The sequence below is a fragment of the Papio anubis genome, chromosome 9 (genome assembly GCF_008728515.1).
Source record: "Papio anubis isolate 15944 chromosome 9, Panubis1.0, whole genome shotgun sequence".
Lineage (NCBI taxonomy): Eukaryota > Metazoa > Chordata > Mammalia > Primates > Cercopithecidae > Papio > Papio anubis.
The window spans coordinates 37,173,390-37,187,986 of NC_044984.1; the positions used below are offsets into that span (position 1 = coordinate 37,173,390).

The 14,597-nt window shown below is 37.3% G+C and overlaps 1 protein-coding gene across 24 annotated transcripts in view; it reads left to right on the top strand.

The window, feature by feature from the left end:
* PPHLN1 (periphilin 1) overlaps positions 1 to 14,597 on the top strand; it is a 125,597-nt gene that overhangs the window by 95,910 nt on the left and 15,090 nt on the right. The window lies entirely within an intron of this gene.

Here is a 14,597-nt window from a genome sequence, read left to right on the forward strand (position 1 = left end):
TGGCTATACAGAAATGTTTGGCTACTTTTTGAGGGAGGGATAATGAGAGCCTAGGTTAAATTGGTAGAGTCTGAAATACAGAAGAATAACTGCATAAGAGTGTGTGGCAGGCATGTAAGTAAAACTCAGCGACCGATTTGTCTGTCTGTTGATCTGTTTACTTTTGAGCACTTGTGAAAGAAGAAGGGTAGTATGAGAGACTGAAGAGGAAAAACAGATTTAATAACTGATAAAGCAAGAGGGGTTATCAGTAGCACAGATACAGTAACTAATCTTGAAAATTCAGAGAAACCGTTTTCTGAGATAGGAGGAAAGGAAAATAAAGGACAACATTTTTGAGGTGGACAGGAGATAAGTTTGGGAAAGAGGCAGTTTTGCCAAGAGTAGGGGGAAATGGGATAGGGAGGAGGAGGAGTCCTATCAGCAGTTGGAGTTCCTGAATTGGGCGTGCAAAGGGCTTAGAATACCCCATATGTAACATGTTGATATAGAGGTCAACAAGAGAGACTAAGTAAGGAGTTCATGATGGATCAAATAATTGCAGTTTTGGACTTTTTCCAGCAATTCACGGCATCCTTTGAGTAAGGGTAGAAAGGCAAACCGGATTGTTTATCCATAATTGACAAAGTAAGAACACTTCAAATGTTACTAAATAAAAGTTGCCCCCGATAAGGTGGTGAAGATGATGATTTTATAGAAAAAAAAAATAACGACACAAACTTAGTCTCTTTTAGTTTTTAACTCAGTTGTTTATTTGCCAAGAAGTTTGACCAGTTCTGTGAGTAACTAGATTATTGGGACAGTTCAACATTAAAAAGACAAGTGATAAAAATTAAACTTATATCTATAACTCAGCTGAACTGTTGATCACAATGCTTCTAAAGAGGGAAAAAAGAAAAAAGCCGTTTTTTTTTTTTTAAATCAAGTCAGGAAATGGGGAACGTATTTAAAATTTTCCACCTAAACGGAATGAACAATACTATTTTAAAACAAAGATGAGCACTGCAGAGTATTTTGAAACTCAGTCTCCCTAGCCAAATGGAGTATTGCAATATTTTTTTTTTCCTGATGTGTAAACGTGTTAAATGCAATGGCTTCCCTATTTGAAACCCTCCAGTGGTTTCCCATTATACTTAGAATAAAAGTCCAAAGTCTTCACCATGGCTATAGAGACCTGCTAACTCTGTATACTACCTCACCCTCCAAATTACTTTCATGTTACCCTCGTGGCTCACTGTTCTGCAGTCATACTGGCCTCCGCTCTACTGGGCATGCATTTTCCCCTTCTTTAGAGCCATTCTTGATTCTGTCTTCTACTAAGCATTCTCTTTCTGGCCTCTGCTAAATGTTACCCTTTCCCTAAAATTTTTCTTTATCTCCCTAACCAGTCTAAGTAATTCTCCATCATTGAACCTACTTTATTTCCTTTATAATAACTTACCACAATTATACATTTTTTTGTTTTTATACATTTTAAAAATATCTTTCCAGCTAAAAAGAGAGTTTCCTGAGGATAGGCACTACATGTTTTTTTCACCACTTGTACTGAGGCTTCACTTAATAACTCCTCAAATGTTTGTTGAATGAATTAATGGTTTCTGAGTAATAAGTGCTTTATGTACATTCTCTGATTTAATCCTCACAAAAGGTAAGATGTTATTATAATTCCTGCATTACAAATAAGGAAACTGTACCCCACAAATATATACAATCATTATTTGTCAGTTAAAAATAATATTTAAAATAAAAACAAATAAATTGGGACTTAGAGTAGGGTTACCTAGCACCCCAAACTTAGGGCTCCGTGACCATAAAATCTTCATCCCTCTACCACATTTCCCTGTCATCTCATTAATAGCTTAAATTCTTTCATACGTGTGTTTTAAAGTAAGAGAGAATGACATTTTAAATGCTTAGAGCATGCTTTTCTTGCCTTTTTTTTTTTTTTTTTTTTTTTTTGAGATGGAGTCTCGCTCTGTTGCCCAGGCTGGAGTGAAGTGGTATGATCTCGGCTCACTGCAACCTCTGCCTCCTGGGTTCAAGTGATTCTCCTGCCTCAGCCTCCTGAGTAGCTGGCACTACAGGCACCCACCACCACACCTGGCTACTTTTTGTATTTTTAGTAGGGACAGGGTTTCATCACGTTGGCCAAGCTGGTCTCGAACTCCTGACCTCAGGTGATCTGCCTGTCTCGGCTTCCCAGAGTGCTGGGATTACAGGCGTGAGCCACCGGGCCCGGCCTTTGTACTTTCTATATAGTAGTTACATCTATGGAAATTAAAAATTGAAGAGTAGGGTGGTTTTTAGTTTCACTTTTGAAGATTGAATCGTATTTAAATTATATCTGTGTTGTTTACTGCAAATAAGAAGTTACTTGTGTTGGTTATGTTTGGCCTAAATAGAAAGAAAATAAATTATACCTGTGGTAATATTTTTACATTTTTTCCTTTCCATGTGGCATATTTGTGGATATGAGTGGCTAATTTCCCAAGATTATAACAAGTTGATTCTTATTGTACAAAGTAGTTGAATTTGAAACTTTCACTGTGTAATTATATCTGTATATGATGACTTGAAGGCTAAGAAAGCAATTTAACCTGATTTCTATATGGATAGTTGAGAGTGTGTTCAGTATTTGAGGAGAATGATTGTTGCTGCTTCTGCTGCTTCTAACAGAAATATAGGATATCATAGTCAAAATTGACTTTTAAAGTTATATTTAGGTTGTTCCAATTTAATTAACATGACTTCTTTGCCGTCAAAAAATAGAGTACAGAATGCAGCTGCTACACAATTGAACTATATGGGATAAATACTGGCTTGAATCACTGGACAGGATTCAGTGTTAGAGGAAAAATTTTAGAGCTTTCCTGTCACACCTACACAATGGACTGAAAATTTTCCCTTTTGTTTTTATATATGTTTACCTTTTAATTATTGCTTCATCTTAGTAATATACATTTTAAATAAGTGTCATCTTGAATGGTACAACTTTTGGACTAGTATTGTTTGAGAGTGTGTGCATACTTTTTTTTTTTTTTGAAAAAGACAATATAAATAGGTTTTTAGACATTTTGAAACTTGTCTCTTTGTGTGTGTGTATGTTTTTCTCCTTTGGTGTTCATGGTTTTGTGGCGAAAATTGTATGTGCAGTGAGGCAGGGTATTTCTAAGTGATTTTTTTTTTTTCTTCTGAGATGGAGTCTCACTTTGTTGAGTGAGCCTCCGTTTCCCAGGTTCAAGTGATTCTCTTGCCTCAGACCCCTGAGTACCTGAGATTATAAGCGTGTGCCACCATGCCCAGCTACATATTCCCTCTCCTTCCTTCCCTCCCTCCCTCCCTTCCTCCCTCACTCCCTTCCTCCCTCCCTCCCTCCCTTCCTTCCTTCCTCTCTCTCTCTCTCTCTTTCTTTTTTTTTTTTTTTTTTTTTTGTAGAGACGAGGTTTTGCCATGTCAGACAGGCTGGTCTCAAACTCCTGACCTCAAGACTCCCAAAGTGCTGGGATTACACGTGTGAGCTACCGCGTCTGGCCTCTGATTGAATTTTATTCTCTTCCCACAGTGTAGGAATTCTTTTACAGGGAAAACAGTTTTAGTCCAAATCTTATCTTGATTGTGGTCAGGATTTGATTCTCACAAAATAATAAAATGTTGTTAATCCAGTACAGGAATTGGGTATTTTAACTAGAGTATGGTTTGTGCATTTGATTGATGATCACTTTACACAATTTGCATACAAAACATTTTGCTAAGCCAACTATCAGCAAGATTCTGTGTGTATTTTTTATATATGAATAATTGATACTAAATGCTGAGTTTTATTTGTCAAAAACAAGTATTTACAACAAAGTGTTTACATTTAAAAGTTATAACTTTTTTTTTTTTTTTTTTTTTTTGAGACGGAGTCTCGCTCTGTAGCCCAGGCTGGAGTGCAGTGGCCGGATCTCAGCTCACTGCAAGCTCCGCCTCCCGGGTTTACGCCATTCTCCTGCCTCAGCCTTCCCGAGTAGCTGGGACTACAAGCGCCCGCCACCGCGCCCGGCTAGTTTTTTTTTTTGTATTTTTTAGTAGAGATGGGGTTTCACCATGTTAGCCAGGATGGTCTCGATCTCCTGACCTCGTGATCCGCCCGTCTCGGCCTCCCAAAGTGCTGGGATTACAGGCTTGAGCCACCGCGCCCGGCCAGTTATAACATTATTATTAGCTTTCAGGATACTGTGTTTTATGCTTTTCACTATTTTGAAATGACATTATAATGTAAACTTTCTTCCCTGGTTGATTTCAGAACTTGTTTGTTATAATTCACCTTCCTTGTAATTCTAAATCTATTATGGTTTTAGTTGTAATCTTAACCAAGGAATAATTTTTATTGACCACCTCCCTTTGAACAGATTTATTCACTAATATCAGTTACTTTGCATGTGGATCAGTTGGTTAGGATGATCAAAATGTCTAATTAAAATTTGAGCCAAGGCCAGAATATTTGATTTTAGAGTTTTAGATAAATCAGAGATACTTAAAAATCAACTTTTTCTCAGCCTTACACTGGGAGGCTCTGAGGTAGTTACAAAGGAAGCAAAAGAAGTGGTTCTGTCCTCAAGATAATGGAGGAGGTAGGAGGACAGAAAGATACTTACATTTCTTAAATATTTAGAGTAACCTAGAAAAATTGATCTAGAAAGACTTTGTGAAAACTATCTTTATTTTATTTATTTATTTATTGAGATGGAGTTTCGCTGTGTTGCCTAGGCTGGAGTGCAGTGGTTTGATCTTGGCTCACTGCAACCTCCCACTTCCCAGGTTCAAGCGATTCTTCTGTCTCAGCCTCTCGAGTAGCTGGGATGACAGGCATGCACCACCAGGCCTGGCTGATTTTTGTATTTTTAGTAGCAATGGGGTTTCACCATGTTGTTCACGCTGCTCTCAAACTCCTGACCTTAGGCAATCCACCCGCCTCGGCCTTCCAAAGTGCTGGGATTACAGGCATGAGCCATTATGCTGAGCTGTGACAAATATCTTAAACAAAATTTTGAAGAAATTAGAAAAGCAGCCAGGGGAATGCAGATGGCATATGAGAGAAGTTAAAATGCTTTAAAATGTATGGTACATAGTATTTTAACGGGTGATGAGAAAGTTTTAGTAGCTAAGGTTTTGTTGAATTTAAGTAGATCAGATCTTCAGAAACCAGAGGAGCAGTATACTGGGAAGGTTGGAGGGTTTTTTTGATGTAGGATTTTTGTTATTTTGTTTTTATTTTAATTTTATTTTAAGAAAGATGGCACCTGTGAATAAGAAAGTTTAGAATAAAAATAGGCTAGAAGCAAAACTGCTAGAAAGAAAGCTACTGTGCTGTGATGTAACAGTGCTGTATTGGTTAGGTCCATGCTAGTGTTACGAGTGTAGAAATAGTGAAACCAGAAGTAAGAGTGCACAGAGTCAGATTTCAGCATTAATGGTACCTCTAAAGGCATGTAATCAGTCCTTTTAAAAATACTACAATAATTTAGCAGTTAATTTTTACAAATGACTTAGTGTTTTTCAGAAAATAAGTCAAACCATAAGTAATAATTTCTGAACTTTTAAATACTGTAACACAAATAGCACTAAACCCTCAGCAAAGCCACATTTTGATGTTTATGCTTTTTATTGTGATAGGACACTGAAAATGTGTATGAGGAGAAGAATGGTTTAATGCCTTTTTCCAGGATGTGTTTACATGAAAATTTCTGTTTATGTTGTATCTACATGAGCACATGGTAGTCTTCCACGAAGTAAGGTTAAAGGGGAAATGACAGCCTGCTGTTTCTTTTGGCTCTTGTACTAAGGTGGTCAGCCTTCTGACTCTTATCTGAACCAATCAAATGTTCAGTACTGCTAAAACAAAGATTTTTATTCCTGGCTTTCCCTGTTATTCTTTCCTAAAATTGACTAGTCATTCCCATTTTAGTGATTTTACTAAACAAAAAAGTTACAATGTTGTAAACTAATAGTTCAAGTTTAAAAAATCAGTTTTAAAAAAATGCTACATACTGAAAATATGTATAGCAAGGTTCATTTGATTTTTAAGGATTTCAGTACAATTTGTTAGTTATAATACTACCATTTTTGCCCTTGTAATTTCTAATAAATAGAAATACTGAGATGTGTTCCTTAATACTTACTTACCCCAAATTATCTGCAAACAATACATTAATTTAATTTGACTGGATTCCTACCTTGAATCCTTGGCTGTAGGTAAATTCTATTTTCAAAAAAACTGCTTGAAAATAAGATTAATATCTTCATTTACTAAAACTTAATAGCACTGTTCTTAGTAACTGACACCTGGTATTTACCTTGAGCATAAAGTGGAAGTAGCAATGTGACTAGTTGATGTAATAATGACAACATGATTCTAACATTAGTCTGTTCATTTTTGTGCACAGTATTATTCTAAGTATTTCTCTGATTCTTGGAAGGAACTTAGTAACATTTGAGAAGCCAGTAGCAGTTTATATTTGTATTGCTAGCTGGACAAATCAATATTAATTATAATTCATATACCAGTTACTCTATGAATTTTGCTATAAAAGTATGGATTAGGAAATATCTACAGACAGATCTTGAAAATATGGACTTCCATTTATATATAATAGTATTTATGGATTTTCCCCACTGTACATAATGCCTTCAGAAATAAAAGTAAAATAATGAATTATTTTAAATATTAACTTTAACCTACTTTTAATCTACCTGATACAACAGTTCCTATTTTTAAAATAAAGCTGTGCTATTTATATTAGTTATGAATAATTCCTTTCTTCTGGAAAGAAAAAACACATCTTGGAAGTATTCAGAGTGGTATTGTATGTTACCTAATTGAAAAGTCCCTCTCTGGGAGAAGTATGATTAAGTAAACTGATAATATTCTATTATCCTACATTTGTGTGTGATGAGCTGAAAGCAGATACATTATTCTTTTTTTTCCAGTAGGAGTAGCGATAGCTATATTTTCAATGGAAACTTTAAGGATTAGTAATTGTTTAGCTTTTAACATGGAAATTTTTTTTTTTTTTTTTTTTTTTGAGACTGAGTCTCACTCTGTTGCCCAGGCTAGAGTACAGTGGCATGATCTCAACTCACTGCAACCTCTGCCTCCTGGTTCAAGTGATTCTTCTGCCTCAGCTTCCCGAGTAGCTGGGACTACAGGCGTGAACCACCATGCCCAGCTAATTTTTCCATTTTTAGTAGAGATGGGGTTTTACCATGTTGGCCGGGCTGGTCTCGAACTCCTGACCTCAGGTGATCCTCCCACCTCACCGTCCCAAAGTGCTGGGATTATAGACGTGAGCCACCGCACCCGGCGGACCATGGAAAATTATAGCCTATCTTTAACTACGTTGAATAGAGGCTTGTGAAGCACCTTTGATGGGTTTTGCAATTACATTGATGAGAAAATAGATTTATAACATTATGATGGCATTTCTGCCAATGTTAAAGCACTGCTGATAGGCAGATAAGCCTATCAGTGCAAGTACACAGGCCTGCACTGCTCCCAGAAGGCCAGGTAACATCTATTTCATGAAGCAGTCTGTCAGGGTAGGTATATTGCATTTTAAAAGTTTAAAAAACATTATAAAACCCACTCAAACTACCTTCAGCAAGTAAAGGCAAAGTATTGAAAAATTGCGGGGTTTCTTATGTAACAGGACCGATACGAAGTTTAGAACCTGGAACTAGAAGAGCACGAGGCAACTTACTTTCTTCCATAATTTCCCTCTTTCTTCCCTTGCCTCCTTCCGCCACCTTCCTGCCATCCCTGTTTCCTACGTATTCCTTGGTAATGTCAACATCATAAGCCCAATTTTTTGTAAACTAGTGAACTCTAGGATTCATCTTTATTACCAAAACTCTTAAATCGTATCTTCTATAAATGCATATTTTTTGGTTGGCATGTAGTGTAAATACAGCTTGGGGGGCCTATCTTAGGAGGCTGGAAAGGGAGCAGCTAAACAGAAACTGCCTGTTTACTGGAGCTGTAGGTAATCCTGACCACCCTGCACTAGCACTTTCTGATCCTGTTACCTTCTAGCTACCCCCACTCGCTTCAGCGACAAAAAAAGAGATTATGGCATACATTTTGAAAGTCTCCCAGAAATACTGCATGAATAAACACTAATTTTTCTTGAGCTGAAAAGTCACAATACCTTGATACTATAAAAAAAAGAAAGCTTTTCTAAACATACAGAATATTTAAACTTTAATGTCACAGAAAACAGAAAAAGAAAAAAGCATAATAACACATGTACTGATACTACATGGTTTTTCAGTATAAGACATGGAGGAATTTCATAGTAGCAAAAGTAACTTCTACTAAAGTCAGCTTTCCAATACAGATTTTTTCTTGAGGTTTTTATTTTATTTTATGTATTTATGTATGTATGTATGTATGTATTTTTGAGACGGAGTTTCGCTCTTGTTGCCCAGGCTGAAGTGCAATGGTGTGATCTCGGCTCATTGCAACCTCTGCCTCCCAGGTTTAAGCAATTCTCCTGCCTTAGCCTCCCGAGTAGCTGGGATAATAGGTGTGCACCACCACGCCTGGCTAATTTTTTTTTTTTTCAGTAGAGACGGGGTTTCACCATGGCCAGGCTAGTCTTGAACTCCTGACCTCAGGTGATCGGCCCACCTTGGCCTCCCAGAGTGCTGGGATTACAGGCGTGAGCCATCGCGCCTGACCTATTTTATTTTATTTTATTTTTTTGAGACAAGAGTCTTGCTCTGTCGCCCAGGCTGTAGTGCAGTGGCGATAATCTTGGCTCACTGCAGCCTCCACCTCCCAAGTTCAAGCAATTCTCCTCCCTCAGCCTCCTGAGTAGCTGGGATTACAAGCGCACGCCACCATGCTCGGAAAATTTTTGTATTTTTTTTTAGTAGAGTTGGGGTTTCACCATGTTGGCCAGGCTGGTCTCGAACTCCTGACCTTGTGATCCGCCTGCCTCGGCCTCCCACAGTGCTGGAATTACAGATGTGAGCCACCGTGCCAGGCCTCCTCAGGTTTTTAAAATGACTGTTATTTTTTAAAAGTTAACATGTGCATCATAGATAACTGAAAAACAAGGAAGCAAGGAACAAAGTCATCCATAATTACAAGTAGTTTACAGTTTGATGGTCCTTCTAGGTCCTGTGTGTGTATACACGATATAGGATTTTAATAATGAAAGAAGTAGGATAGTAGAGTGAATGTGCCTGGTCCACTGGATCATCTGTCAAAAGAAACTAAGGGGAACTTGCCTCTTCTGCAGGATACGTTGAAAATGTCCCATTTCAACCATAAAATGCTCTTTAACCAACCACAGCGTTAAGTAGCTTACAGAACAATAATGCTTTTCCCAGCATGGGGCAGATGGGTGATCTGACCTATTTATTTCTGTTTATCTTAGTGGCTTCCTTGAAGCAATATGGAAAAATAACCCACGTTTCAAATTTCACTAGGGGAATGACTTGAGTACCTTAAAGTACAGTATTAGACATGAAACACACACACACACACCCCCCTCATGTATTGTCTCATGGCAGATAGGAATCATAATCAGATGACCTGCTTCCAGACTCCTCCAAGCCAGTTCCTTTACACCACTCTTCAAAACCAAGCAGGCTCATTTATCTTTGCTAAGGATTTAGTTCAGTCATGGCTTCATTTCTGTTTTGGATTTAAATAATTATCTTGCCTGGTAGCAGCAGTATGATAAGGAGTGAATTTGAAATTTAGGCTGTGAATGTTCATTGTATTTCTTACAATTAACTCCTTTAATCTCTCTGCTTCACTATTTTTATAAAATAAGGCCAGTAACTCCAGAGTGCTTTTGAGGATTCTGGTACATAAAATACGAAGGTCTATATGAAAATGTTAAGTTAGTAAAAATACTTCTCATTTGCCAGGAATTTTAAAATGCCATTATATTTGAATAAGCCAATAAAAAGACCTTTAGAATTGTAACCCACAGCCATCCTTAGACATGGAGACCTTTGCTAGGATTCCTCCCTTTTCTCCAAAAATTATTCTTGTGTGGTGAGGCCTCCCTGAGTTGAGAGCTCAACTCATTGGACCCTGTAACAGTTAAAACTTCTAGGTTCTGAGACGTAACTTCCATATCTTCAGAAGATAAGGAGACCTATATATTGAATTGTCTCCAACCTCTTTTGTGGTAGATGAGCTGGGAAGGAAGTGGAGGGGGTGGGTCTTGAAATAGCTAAGCTGTTTCCTGCTTAGTCACTCCTGCTGACAAATTTCTCTCCTGTTGGAGAGTAACTGGGTGGATCTTGTGCCTTACAGGTTTCTCAAGCCAATGTAAGACTTTTTTTCACTTTGAGAACTGGCTGTTGCCAGTTAATTACTTTCTTTTAGCCTTAGTCAGATCTAAAATGTGACCTTTTGTACAGTCAGGATATTACACTTTTCTGATAGATAATATTAAATCATTTCATGAAGACTAGACTGCCTCATCTGTGAAATTGTAAAATTATTTATTTGAATTTATTGTGTTTAAAATAAATTTTCTTTGGATAGTTCTCAAATATTTCTTTTGTAAGCTGTATATAAAAATCAATTCAGTGTTTACATAAGAATTTTGCTGTTTTAAGCAAAAAGAACAAATCTGGAGGCATCACATTACCTAATTTCAAACTAGACTGTAAGGCAATAGTCACCAAAAATATCATGGTACTAGCATAAAACAGGCACATAGATCAGTGGAACAGAATAGAGAACCCAGAAATGAACTCAAATACTTACTGCCAACTGATCTTCGACAAAGCAAACAAAAACATGAAGTGGGGAAGGGACACCCTGTTCAACAAATGGTGCTGCTACATGTAGGAGAATGAAACTGGATCATCATCTCCCACTTTATACAAAAATCAACTCAAGATGGATTAAGGACTTACATCTAAGACCTGAAACTATAAAAATTCTAGAAGACAAACTTTGGAAAAACCTTTCTAGACATTGGCTTAGGCAAGGATTTCATGACCAAGAACCCAAAAGTAAATGCAATAAAAACAAAGATAAATAGCTGAGACTTAATTAAACTAAAGAGCTTTTGCACAGAAAAAGGAACAGTCAGCAAAGTGAACAGACAACCCACAGAGTGGGAGAAGATCTTCACAATCTGTACATCTGACAAAGGACTAATATCCAGAATCTACACCAAACTCCCATCAGCAAGAAAAAAAAAAACAATCCCATCAAAAAGTGGGCTAAGGACATGAATGGACAGTTCTCAAAAGAAGATACACAAATGGCCAATAAACATATGAAAAAATGCTCAGCATCACTAATGATCAGAGAAATGCAAATCAAAACCATAATGCAATCCCACCTCACTCCCGCAAGAATGGCCATAATCAAAAAAATGAAAAAACAGTAGATGTTGGCATGGATGTGATGAAGAGGGAAGACTTCTACACTGCTGGTGAGAATGTAAACTAGCACAGCCACTATGGAAAACAGTGTGGAGATTCCTTACAGAACTAAAAGTAGAACTACCATTTGATCCAGCAATCCTACTACTGGGTATCTACCCAGAGGAAAAGAAGTCATTATATGAAAAAGATACTTGCACACATATGTTTGTAGCAGCGCAACTTGCAATTGCAAAATCGTGGGACCAACCCAAATGTCCATCAGTCAACGGGTGGATAAAGAAACTGTGATATATATATATAAAATAGAATATATATATTATATATATATAAATATAAAAGAATACTACTTAGCTATAAAAAGGAGTGTATTAGTGGCATTTGCAACGACCCGGGTGAGATTGGAGACTATTATTCTAAGTGAAGTAACTAACTCAGGAATGGAAATCCAAACATCGTATGTTCTCACTCATATGTGGGAGCTAAGCTGTGCGGGATGCAGAGGCCTAAGAAAGACACAGTGGACTTTGGGGACTCAGGGGAAAAGGGTGGATAGGGGGTGAGGGATAAAAACGACCACAAATTGGGTGCAGTGTATACTGCCTGCTCAGGTGATGGGTGCACCAAAATCTCACAGATCACCACCATAGAACTTACTCATGTAACCAAACATCACCTGTTCCCCAATAACCAATGGAAATTTTTTAAAATTTAATTAAAAAAAAAAAAAATTTTGCCACTTTAACTTTTTTTAAAAAAAAAAAAAAAAAAACTTAAGGGACTTTCTAAGTTACGGATATCTTTTAGGGAGCTGAATTGCCATCTTAAACTGTGGTCTGTTTCATTATGATGGATGTTTTGGACATGACTTGGGAAATGTGCAAATTAAGCCTACTCCTCCTTGCTTTTGTTAAAGAATTTTTATTCTCAGACATGACAGTATCAAAAGCCAAATGAAATTATATCATATCGCAAATATTTGTGCTCATTTTCTCAGCAGTTAGAATTTTAAAGCCTATTTTATTATGTATTTAATTGCCTTTCATCCTGTGTTCATGAATATTTTTCTTTAGGTTTAGCCTTTCTATATGTTTTGCATCTTAGAAATTCTTTTCCCAAGCCAGTAATTGACATTGAATACAAAATTACTTTTCTCAAAATTCAGTGAGCAATGAATACGTTGTTTTTTTCCCTAATCAACAGTCTTTAGTTGTTTGTTTATTGTCTGTTGAATTAGAGAAAAAAATGTCTACAGTGTTTCTACCGTAAGTTATTTTAAGTCTAAGAGTTTGGTCTTTGCCTTACCTGCTCATGTCTAGCTCCATTTTGATTCCAGTCTACTATTTTTCCCAAAACTTCCCTATATTCCAAGATTCATTACTCTTTAAACACACTATGCTTTTTTGCTTTCAAGGTGCTTAGAACAGTTCACACTGTCTTAGTGCGCCCCCCATGATCTTTTATTTGGAATAATTACAACACTTTGTATTTATCTTATGGCATTTACCATATTCTACCTTGTTGTTTGGTAATTTTTAATCTATTGTTCTTTTACTAGAATGTAAAGTCCTTGAACAGAGCATGTTGTACTCTGACCGGTTCCAGTGCTTTAACATAGAAGGTGAGCTCTAGTTGTGTGGCAGGCACATTTATCTGTCATTCACACTTGTGTCAGCATTTGCAGATTTATTAATATCTAACCCATATCGAGAAGATGCAAAGCTCATCCTCCAGGGTCAAAGCAGAACAGATCCATCTTCATTTTATTTTGAAAATTTTCAAACATGAAGAAAAGTTGAAGAAATTGTCTGGCACACACTCATATACATATCACCTAGATTCTATAATTAAGCTTTTGCTCTATTTATTTTGTCACTTATCTTTCCATTTCTGGATATAATAAGAAATATATATTTGGCCTCTGCCCCCATTTCTTGGCACACAGCTTCTAGAATCTTAAAGTGATAAGTGTCTTTTTGTATGTGAATGAGGGAACTAATGGCTGGGGGAGCTCCTGGATAGCCTCTGTTTAGGGGCTGATAGCCCAGGGTAACCAATCATGTGTTTATACAGTTGGAACTTTCAGCCTACCCCCTTAACCTCTAAAGGGGTGGAGAGGGACTGAAGGTTGAGCTGTTCTCTGAAGGCCAGTGATCTCATCAGTTGTGTTTTTGTGATGGGTCTTCGATTTAGCTGCTCTTCTGTCTCTGTCTCATAAACACACACACACACACACACACACACACACACACACAGATACATATACCTCTACAGTTGACACTTGAACAACTCAGGGATTTGTGATGCTGTCTCTCCCTGCCAGCCCCCCCGCCGCAACATTTGAATATTCAGGTATAACTTTTGACTGCCCCAGAACTTAACTACAGATAGTCTGCTGTTGACCAAAAGCCCTATCAATAATATAGTCAGTTAACACATATTTTGTATGCTATACATATTATATATATTATATTCATTTTGTTTTGTTTCGTTTTTTGTTTTTTTGAGACGGAGTAACCAGGCTGGAGTATAGAGTGCAATGGTGTGATCTCAGCTCACTGCAACCTCCACCTGCCCAGTTCAAGCAATTCTCCTGCCCCAGCCTCCTGAGTAGCTGGGATTACAGGCGCCCACCACCACCACGCCCAGCTAAATTTTGTATTTTTAGTAGAGATGGGGTTTCACCATGTTGGCCAGTCTGGTCTCAAACTCCTGACCTCAGGTGATCTACCCACCTTGGCCTCCCAAAGTGCTGGGATTATGAGCGTGAGCCACTATGCCTGGCCAATACGCTGTATTCTCTCTCTTTTTTTGGAAGATCAAAGTTTATTTACTATCTGCATACAAAAACATATTGCACATCAAACAACCGAAACCAGAAAAAAAAAGATACTCTACTGAAGACTAGTGTGTAGTTTATATAGAATAAACCTTCTGGAAATTAATCTTTTCAGTAGTTCCGGTTATGTCTGAATGGACATGACTAATTCAGCTTAGTGTTTTAACTAAAGCTATGTTTGATGTTTAAATACTGTGCACTTTAATAAATAAACCAAACAAAACCTCAAGGTAGAACAGTCACTGCCAAATATCACACAGTGTCCCTGCAGATGAGAGTTTAACAAATGTATTCCATTGGTCTGCAGATTTTCCACTACATACAGCTCTTAAAAAACACGTTAAAACAGACCAGT